Source organism: Eretmochelys imbricata, chromosome 24 (genome assembly GCF_965152235.1).
Source record: "Eretmochelys imbricata isolate rEreImb1 chromosome 24, rEreImb1.hap1, whole genome shotgun sequence".
NCBI classification, from domain to species: Eukaryota; Metazoa; Chordata; order Testudines; family Cheloniidae; genus Eretmochelys; species Eretmochelys imbricata.
Window position 1 is genome coordinate 19,494,036 of NC_135595.1, and position 10,406 is coordinate 19,504,441.

The following is a 10,406-nucleotide window of genomic DNA, read 5'->3' on the forward strand; positions in this document are numbered from 1 at the left end:
TCAGTTTAGGACCCAGCTTTATTCAGTGCCTTTACTTCTGGAAATAGATAGCGTTAAATCAGGGAGTGCTGGGTGTCAGGGCTCCTGGGTTCTATCCCTGGCTCTCCGAAGGGAGTGGTGTGTCGTGGTTAGAGCGGGGTGGCTGGGAGCCAGGACTCCTGGGTTCTATTCCAGCTATGGAAGAGGAGTTGGGGCTGATGGGGTAGAGCAGTGGGGGCTGGGAGGCCAGGCTGTCCCCACGCTGTCCCCAGTTCTGTCCCCACGCTGGACTTTCAGGGGCTGCTGTGGAATACAATAAGACTCAGCGCTGTTCCACAGGACGTCACAGTCTGTCCAGAGACACACGCGCCCCCTCCTCCCACTCTGGCTGTAATGGGCTTTGCCTGGGGCCCTGACTCCCTGGATCTTTGCAAAAGCAGTTCAGCTTCATTATCCTTTGGGCTCAGATGGGGAAACTGAGGCGTGGGTGGGCGTGGGGAGAGGAGAGAGACCCACGGACTATGAGGGCATCATTCAGCTGTGGGGTGGCTCCCCCTGGCGGAGGGGGGGCAACACAGAGGGGGCGTTAGGAGAGGAATTTCACTGCCAGGAGCCCAGCCAGACTGGGCAAGATGCTGCCCAGGGCGACGGGGCCCAGCATCCGCTGAGCACTGCTGGGCGTGTGTCACGGAGTGTGGGGGAGTCCAGGCCCTGCACCCCTCTTCCTGGGATCCACTGAGACAGTAAAACAGAAGGTTTATTGGACAACAGGAACACAGTCCACAACAGAGCTTGTGGGTACACCCAGGACGCCTCAATCACGTCCTTCTGGGGGAGCAGGGAGCTTAGACCCCAGCCCTGGGGTTCCCTGTGTTCCTCTCCCCAGCCCCAAACTGAAACTAAACCCCCCCAGCAGGCTCCCTCCTGCAGTCTCCGTCCACATTCCCGGGCAGAGGTGTCACATCCCCCTCCCCGTCCTGGCTCAGGTGACAGGCTCTCAGGTCTCCCCTCCCCAGGGCACATTCCCAGGTCAACACTCCCCCCTCCCTGCTGCGTCCCATCCTCACATCTCTCCCCCCTTCTAGACTGAACTGAGCGGGGTCACTGAGACCAGTGACCTGGGGAAGTTCGGGGCCCCCTCTCCGGGACAGCGCATCCGCTATCAGGTTGGCCCTTCCCTTCACGTGGACCACGTCCATGTCGTAATCCTGCAGGAGCAGGCTCCACCTCAGGAGCTTGGCGTTGGCTCCTTTCATCTGGTGCAGCCAGGTCAGGGAAGAGGGGTCAGTGTAGACGGTGAAGTGTCGCCCGAAGAGATAGGGCTCTAGTTTCTTGAGGGCCCACACCATGGCCAGGCACTCCTTCTCGATGGCCGCGTAGTGTTGCTCCCGGGGTAGCAACTTCTTGCTCAGGTACACGATGGGGTGTCTCTCCCCCTTTCCATCCTCCTGCATTAACACCGCCCCCAGTCCCGTGTCGGAGGCGTCGGTGAACACCACAAAGGGCTTGTCAAAGTCTGGGTTTGCCAGAACTGGGCCACTGACCAGAGCCTCCTTCAGCGCCCGGAAAGCCTCCTGGCACTTTCTTGTCTGGCTTCCCCTTCTTGCATAGCTCAGTGATGGGGGTGGCTATGGCGCTAAAGTGGGGCACAAATCTTCGGTAGTATCCTGCCATCCCAATAAAGGCTTGGACCTGCTTTTTGGTGTGGGGAGCAGGCCAGTCTCTGATCACCTCCACCTTGGCTGGTTCCGGCTTTAGGCGGCCGCTCCCCACCCGATGGCCCAGGTAAGATACTTCCGCCATCCCCACCTTGCACTTCTCCGCTTTTACAGTCAGCCCAGCCCCCTGGAGTCGGTCCAGCACTTGTCTAACCTGGGACACATGGTCCTCCCAGGTCTGGCTAAAGACACAGATGTCATCAATATACGCCACGGCAAAACTCTCCATCCCCCTCAGGAGCTGGTCCACGAGGTGCTGGAAGGTGGCCGGCGCTCCCTTGAGGCCGAAAGGCAGGGTCAGGAACTCATAGAGCCCCAGAGGGGCGATAAAGGCCGATTTCAGCCGGGCATCTGCATCCAGCGGCACTTGCCAGTAGCCCTTTGTAAGGTCCATGGTGGTAAGGTACCGAGCTCCTCCCAGCTTGTCTAGGAGCTCGTCCGGCCTGGGCATGGGGTAGGCATCAGATACAGTGATGGCATTGAGCTTCCGATAGTCCACACAGAACCGGACCGACCCGTCCTTTTTGGGGACCAGCACCACCGGCGAAGCCCAAGGGCTGGCAGATGGCTGGATCACCCCCAAAGCCAGCATGTCCCGGACCTCTCTTTCCAGGTCCTGAACAGTTTTCCCTGTGACTCGGAAGGGGGAGCATCTTATCGGTGGGTGCGACCCGGTCTGCACCCGGTGGACAGTCAGATTAGTGCGTCCAGGCTGGTTGGAAAACAGCTGTCGGGACGGATGCAGCACCCCCCTGACCTCAGCTTGCTGGGCAGGGCTTTGCTGATCCGAGAGGGGAATTGTTTCCAGGGGGAAACCAGCTCTGGTCTCAGGGAATAGATCTACTAAAGGGTCATCTCCCTGCTCTTCCCACTGTCCACACACGGCCAACACCACATTCCCCCTGGCATAATATGGCTTCATCATATTCACATGGTACACCCGGCGGTGGTGCGCCCGGTTCGACAGCTCCACCACATAGTTTACCTCATTGAGCTGCTTGACGACCTTGAAAGGGCCCTCCCAGGCGGCCTGTAGTTTGTTCTTTCTCACGGGGATGAGAACCATCACCTGATCCCCGGTGGCGTAGGCCCGGGCCCGCGCCGTGCGGTCATACCAGACCTTCTGCTTCTTCTGGGCTCTGGCCAGATTCTCCCTGGCCAGGCCCATGAGTTCAGCCAGTCTCTCTCGGAAGATCAGGACATACTCCACCACTGACTCTCCATCGGGACTGGCCTTCCCCTCCCACTCGTCTCTCATCAGGTCCAGGGGGCCCCTCACCCTCCTGCCATATAACAGTTCGAAAGGCGAAAATCCAGTAGACTCCTGGGGCACCTCCCTGTACGCGAACAGCAGGTGAGGTAAGTACTTGTCCCAATCCTGCGGGTGCTGGTTCATAAAGGTTTTCAGCATCATCTTTAGCGTCCCGTTGAACCTCTCCACCAGCCCATTGGACTGGGGGTGATAAGCTGAGGCCCAGTTGTGCTGGACCCCACATTTCTCCCACAAGCACCGGAGCAGGGCCGACATGAAGTTGGAGCCTTGGTCTGTCAAGACTTCCTTGGGGAACCCCACTCGGCTGAAAATGGTCAGGAGCGCATCGGCCACGGTGTCTGCTTCAATGGAAGCTAAGGGCACTGCCTCGGGGTAGCGGGTGGCAAAATCTACCACCACCAGAATGTATTTCTTCCCCGACCGGGTCGTCTTGCTGAGAGGCCCCACGATGTCCATGGCCACCTTCTGGAAAGGCTCCTCTATGATGGGCAAAGGTCTCAAAGCCGCTTTCCCCTTGTCCCGGGCCTTCCCCACCCTCTGACAGGGGTCACAGGATCGGCAATACTGCCGGACTGTGGTAAAGACCCGGGCCAGTAAAAGTTCTGTAGCAACCTCTGCCGGGTGCGCCGGATTCCCTGATGCCCTGCGAGGGGGATGTCATGGGCCAGGTACAGTAGCTTGCGGCGATACTTCTGGGGGACCACCAGCTGCCTCCTGGTCCCACAGGACTCTACTTCCCTTGTGGGAGCCCATTCTCGGTACAGGAACCCCTTCTCCCACAGGAACCTCTCCTGGCAGCCTCTCCTCATGGTCCGTCCCACCCTGAGGTCGGCCAGGTCCCTGAGCTTCCGCAAGGAGGGATCTTTCCTCAACTCGGCCTGGAACCCAGCGGCTGGGGAAGGGATGGGGCCCGGTTCCCCCTCAGTGGCCAGGTCTGAGGCCTCAGCCTCTCTGAGCCGTGCCCCTCGGCGCTCCCTCCCCACCAGGGAAGAGTCCTGCGCCTCCGGTGCGGTACCCTCCCCGAGGACAGGGTGCAGTGCCCCTCGCCGGCTCTGGCTACGGGTCACAACCAGGGCGGTCTGGGGCTTGCTTGGCCAGTCCTCTAGGTCTCCCCCCATCGAAACTTCAGTGGGCAAATGGTGGTGTACCCCCACATCCTTGGGGCCCTCCTTGACCCCCCATTTCAGGTGTACCCTTGCCACGGGCACCTTAAATGGGGTCCCGCCCACCCCTGTCAGGGTCAGGTAGGTGTTGGGCACCACCTGATCTGGGGCCACCACCTCAGGCCGGGCCAGCGTCACCTCCGCGCCCGTATCCCAGTATCCATTGACCTTCCTCCCATCCACCTCCAGGGGAACAAGGCACTCTCTCCAGAGGGACAGCCCCGCGCCCACCCTGTAAACTGAGCACCCTGAGTCCAGAGCCTCCAGCCCTCTGGCGGAGCTGGCCTGGGGTACTCTTCCCTCCGGAGCAGGTGGTAAGCTGGCAGCCCCCTTTCCTGGGTCGTCTGCCCCTCGTCCAGCTGGGTCCCTACCCAGTTAACCCTGGGTAGGTTGGGTCTGCTCAGTCTGTCCCTGAGCCTGGGGCACTGGGTCCGTACGTGGCCTCTCTGGCCACAGTGATAGCAGCTCAGGTCACGTTGGTCCCCTCGAGCAGGTCGGAGGGGCCCGACGCCAGGCGTCCCCCTTGGGAGGGGGTTTTCCCTATTTCCCCGCTGGGAGGCCCCCTGGTGACTCTCTCTCTGCATCGGGGGGGGCCTGTTCTTTTGGGACTCCTCCCGGCTACCCCCTGACCGACTGTTCACAAACTCGTCGGCCAGCTGCCCTGCGTGCTGGGGGTTCTCCAGCTTTTTGTCCACCAGCCACAGCCTCAGGTCGGAAGGGCACTGTTCATACAGTTGCTCCAGTACGATTAGGTCAAGCAGGTCCTCTTTAGCTCGGGCCCCAGCTGTCCACTTGCGGGCATATCCCTGCATCCGGTTGACCAGTTGTAGGTAGGTGACCTCAGGCATTTTGCGCTGACTCCGGAACCTTCTCCGGTACATCTCAGGGGTCAGCCCAAACTCACGGAGCAGGGCCTGTTTGAACAGTTCATAGTCCCCTGCCTCCGGCCCTGTCATCCGGCTGTACACCTCCACGGCTTTGGGGTCCAGTAAGGCGGTGAGGAACTGGAGCCTGTCTGCAGGGTCAACCCTGTGCAGCTCACAGGCATTCTCAAAGGCCGTCAGGAAGCTATCTATGTCCTCCCCCTCCTTACGCTGGGCCAGGAAGCACTTATCAAAGTTCCTTGCAGTCTTGGGTCCCCCCTCACTCACCGCAGCCGGGGCCCCACTGCTCCTCAGCCTGGCCAGCTCCAGTTCATGCTGTCTTTGTTTCTCCTTCTCCTGACGTTCCCTCTCCTTCTCCTCCTGCTCATGTTGACGTTGTTTCTCCTTCTCCTCCTGCTCATGTTGACGTTGTTTCTCCTCATGTTGACGTTGTTTTTCATGATCCTCCAGCTCCCTCATTTTCATCTCCCTCTCCCATTCCAGCCGCCTCAGCTCCAGGGATGGGGAGCTCCGCCGGGAGGATCCCCTGCTGGCTGCTGGGGTCAGGGTGCCCTCGGTATTCGCTGGGCTTCCCCCAACCCCTCCCCCAGACATAGGTAGGAAGGGTCTCGGGATGTCCTCGGCAGCAGTCTGACCCCTCCCAGCCCCAGGGCCCACGCTGCGTCTGCCGGGCGGCTTCCCTCAGGGACAGGGATCGGGTCATCCAAGCGATCCCTCTCCTCCAACTGGGCAATCAGCTGTTCCTTGGTGGACCTCCCGATGCGCAGCCCCCTCTGCCTGCACAGCTCCACCAGGTCGCTCTTAAGGCGTTTAGCGTACATCTCCCTGCTGGCCACTCGCAGGCCGGGCAGCTTTCCACGGTTTCCAGGAAAAGCCCTTAGTGTGCCAGTCCTTCTTGAGGTCACCACCTCTTTGCTAGGGTCGAGCTGCAGACTCCTCCGCCCCTGGGACCGCTCGCTGCAATCCCCCGGGGGACCCTGTTACTGCAAAAGTCCTTCTCTCTGGTCACACATTCCCAGGGGTTAACCGCCCCCTGAAACCGTCTCTCTCTGAATCTTCAGCACACCTGGTCCCTGTCAATTCCCCTTCGTTTTACTGTTCCCCAGTCACTTACTGCAGGAAGCGCCATTCACGGGGTGCAGTAGATCCCACCGCTGCCACCAGTTGTCACGGAGTGTGGGGGAGTCCAGGCCCTGCACCCCTCTTCCTGGGATCCACTGAGACTCTCAGCCAGCCAGTAAAACAGAAGGTTTATTGGACCACAGGAACACGGTCCACAACAGAGCTTGTGGGTATAACCAGGACCCCTCAATCACGTCCTTCTGGGGGAGCAGGGAGCTTAGACCCCAGCCCTGGGGTTCCCTGTGTTCCTCCACCCAGCCCCAAACTGAAACTAAACCCCCCCAGCAGGCTCCCTCCTGCAGCCTCCATCCACATTCCTGGGCAGAGGTGTTACCTCCCCCTCCCCCTCCTGGCTCAGGTGACAGGCTCTCAGGTCTCCCCTCCCCAGGGCACATTCCCAGGTCAACACTCCCCCCTCCCTGCTGAGTCACATCCTCACACCAGGCAAAGCCCATTACAGCCAGAGTGGGAGGAGGGGGCGCGTGTGTCTCTGGACAGACTGTGACGTCCTGTGGAACAGCGCTGGGCCTTATTGTATTCCACAGCAGCCCCTGAAAGTCCAGCGTGGGGACAGAACCCAGGAGCCTGGGCTCCCAGCCCCCACTGCTCTACCCCATCAGCCCCCACTCCACTCCCAGAGCTGGGATAGAACCCAGGAGTCCTGGCTCCCAGCCACCCCGCTCTAACCACGACACACCACTCCCTTCGGAGAGCCAGGGATAGAACCCAGGAGCCCTGACACCCAGCACTCCCTGATTTAACGCTATCTATTTCCAGAAGTAAAGGCACTGAATAAAGCTGGGTCCTAAACTGAAATTCCCCAGAGCTCGTGTGTGTGTTTGGACAAGTTGCCACACCGCTGCCCGCATCTGCACTGAACCCAGGTGTCCGGGCACACACCCCCCCGGTCTCGGTCTCCGGGAGCTGGGACATTGGATTAAGCTTGGCTGGAGCTGAATCCAATATCCCAGCCTCAGCTCCCAGAGACCAAAGAGGCGGGGAGGGGGAAGGGGTCTCCTTTGTTCTTTCTCCTTTTGATCCTCCTGTGCAAAGGGCGTCCCTGGGACATTCCCCAGCCTACAGCCTGGACCCATGACCTGCCAGGGCCCCTCAGTTCTCCATCCCAGGGGTGGGCAAACTATGACCCGGGGGCCGGATCCGGCCCTCCAGATGGTTTAATCCGGCCCTCGAGCTCCCACTGAGGAGTGGGGTCCGGGGCTTAGCCCGCTCTGGTGCTCCAGCCAAGGAGTGGGGTGGGGGGCTTGTCCCGCTCTACACGGCTCCCAGAAGCAGCAGCAGGTCCCCCCTCCGGCTCCTATGCGTGGGGACCCCCGCAGCGCCCACTGGCTGGGAACTGTGGCCCATGAGAGCTGCAGGGACGGCGCCTGCGGACGGCGTGGCGCCCAGAGCCTCGGCGTAGGAGCCAGAGCGGGGACATGCCGCTGCTTCGGGGAGCTGCTTGAGGTAAGCGCCGCCCGGAGCCTGCACCCCTGAACCCCTCCTGCACCCCAGCCCCCTGCCCCAGCCCTGATCCCCCTCCCTCCATCTGAACCCCTGGGTCCCAGCCCGGAGCACCCTCCTGCACCCCCAACCCCTCATCCCTAGCCAGAGCCCTCAGCCCCTCACCCCCAATTTCCTGAGCAGTCATTGCCGGCCATACAATTTCCATACCCAATTGTGGCCCTCGGGCCAAAAAGTTTGCCCACCCCTGCTCCAGCCTGCAAATCGCTCCCCGTTATATTGCAGCCAGACCCCTCCCCCACCCCCCGAGAATAACACTGCAGAGTGACCCCAGCAAACCCCCCAGCCCAGCAAACCCCCCTGCCCAGAACTCCCAGCGCCCTCCGGGCCAACACAAGCTCCTAGAAAGTCCACTGCTGATTCCTTGAAAGGAGACGCCCCGATCCTGTCGGCCCAAGGGAAGGTCCCAGACACACCCTGCTTTAGATCGAACACTGAGAACCAGGGAAGGGCAGGAGCTAAGTGATTACAAGCCAGAAAAGGCAGAAACGGTCTGTGTGAGGGGTGTGATGGCGCCTCCCTCTGGCCAAATGTGGCACAGCCCCAAGGTTCACGTAGCCCAACCGGGGCAGGGGGGATCCCAGGCCTGCCCAATCCTCTGACTGCCGGCTCAGGGCCCTCCAACGAAATAAACGGGCTCAGAGGAGCTCCCACCCTGCCAGAGCCCGGAGCACCTCCCTACCTCCCCCCGGGGCTCTGCGTCCCTGCACCTTTGGGGGCTTGCAGCCAGCCGCTCCCTCCTCTCTGGCAGCTGCTCTGCCCCACGGCTTTCCAGCCCCTTTATTCCTCCCAGCTGTGGTTAGCAGGGCACGCATTAAACCTTCAGTCTCTGGAACACCATGGGGTGCGTACGCCCCAAGACAGGTACAAAGAAATCAAAGGTCAAAGGCAAGCGATGCCTCCCTTCACAGGCTAAGTCAGTTCAAAGCAAAGGTTTCCTGGCTCCCAGCTCCCACCTGTTGCACCCCCATTCCCCTTTCAAGCCCGGGGAATGAACCCAGGAGTCCTGGCAGGAATCTCAGCGCTGATGGGCAGGGGAACATTTCCAAGCAGGATTATATGTGGACGGCGGTGGTGGTCCTCATCGGGATGACCCCAAGCCCGGGCGAGAGCTGGAGGAAGAACGAGAAGAAGGAAGGACAGACGAGCCCCTAGCGTGGGCTGTGGGAGTCCCAGGCTCCAATCCCTGCTCTCCCCGAGTCAGCCGGGGGACGTGACTCCGGGTTTTCCTCTCGCTGGTTTTACCCACAAATTCCATCCTGACCCCAGAATCCGCCATCCACAGCGGCACGTTCCCCAGGTGAATTCCAGCTCCCTGTGCCTGGGGACGGACGGGACTCACCTGTGGCTAGGAGAGCGGCCAGCAGGCAGAGGGGCAGAGCCACCCACATGGTGCCGGGAGTTTGCTGCAGTGAGCAGAACAGCGAGGAAGCATCTGGCTGTGATTATGTCAGGCAGGTTGGCAAATACCTGCTCCCTGGGGGATCGGCTGGGGCTGCCCCAAAACATCCTGGTGGGCCCAGAGATGGGAGATTTCACAGCCCTGCATGGGACACTGGCTGATCAGGGGATGCCAATGTGTACTGAGGCCAATTCCCTTGTGCATTAGTGCAGATCAGTGGTTCTCAGCCAGGGGTCCATGTACCCCAGGGGTACGAACAGGTCTTCCGCGGGTACATCAGCTCATCTGGATATTTGCCTCGTTTTACAACCGGCCACATTAAGGCACGAGTGAAGTCAGTAAGAGCTAAACTGTCGACCCCTTGTTCACATTGCTCTATGTACTCTACACTGAAATGCCAGTGCAGGATTTGTCCTGCGTTCCCGCCCAGTTATTTTATAAAGGCGGAAATGAGAAAGGAAGCAGCTTGTCAGCAGCAGCATGGCCGTGACATTGTGCATTTTTATGGCTGGTTTTGTGAGCAAGTCGTTTTTCAGTGAGGGGAAACTTGGGGTACCCAAGACACATCAGACTCCCGCAAGGGGTACAGCTGTCTGGAAAGGTCGAGAGCCGCTGGCCTAGATCAAAGGCATGGCGAATGTAGAACAGTGTGTTTGGAGTTTCGATTTCATGAAAACCAATGGGCCGTGGTATGGTTTTCCCTTCCCTGTCTGCTCTTTTAACGGAGTAACAACCATTCAGCCTGAGCACAGCCCTGGGACTCACTGACCCAGCAGAGACGCCGGAGGGACGCTAATGAGGAAATTTAGCACCAGAAAAGTGCTGACCCCAAAGGCAGGGGCCATCATGTGTGCTGACCGCCGCGTTCCTCCCTCCCCGCATCGAAGGCAAAGCCCACGTGGGTGGGGGCCCTCCCAGCTTGTTCTCTGGGAGAAGAAGCTGTAAGGATGGATTCAGTGAAGGATCCTGCCTCACTGGGCCGGCTGGACTCTTACAGGGACCGGAACCGGATGCAAAGCGGGGATACCTGGAGACTGTCTGGGGGCACCTGAAAAGACTTGGGAAAATGGCAGTTTCTTCCATCACCGCCACTGTTTGGAATTACAGACTGCGACTCACCTGGGTATGAATTTTACCGGCTTTAACCCCTCGTGACCCTCATTCCCTTTCCTTAGCTCACGAACCTTTAGCGAGTTTCCTACAGACCTGGCTGCCAGCGTTGCCTTTGGTGTAGGATCTGGGGTCCCGTGGCTCTGGGGTAAGTGACCAGTCTCCTGGGGCAGGGGACAACCTGGGTGGGCTGGTTTGGGGTGTACGTGAGGTTTCCTCCCAAAGTCCGGCTTG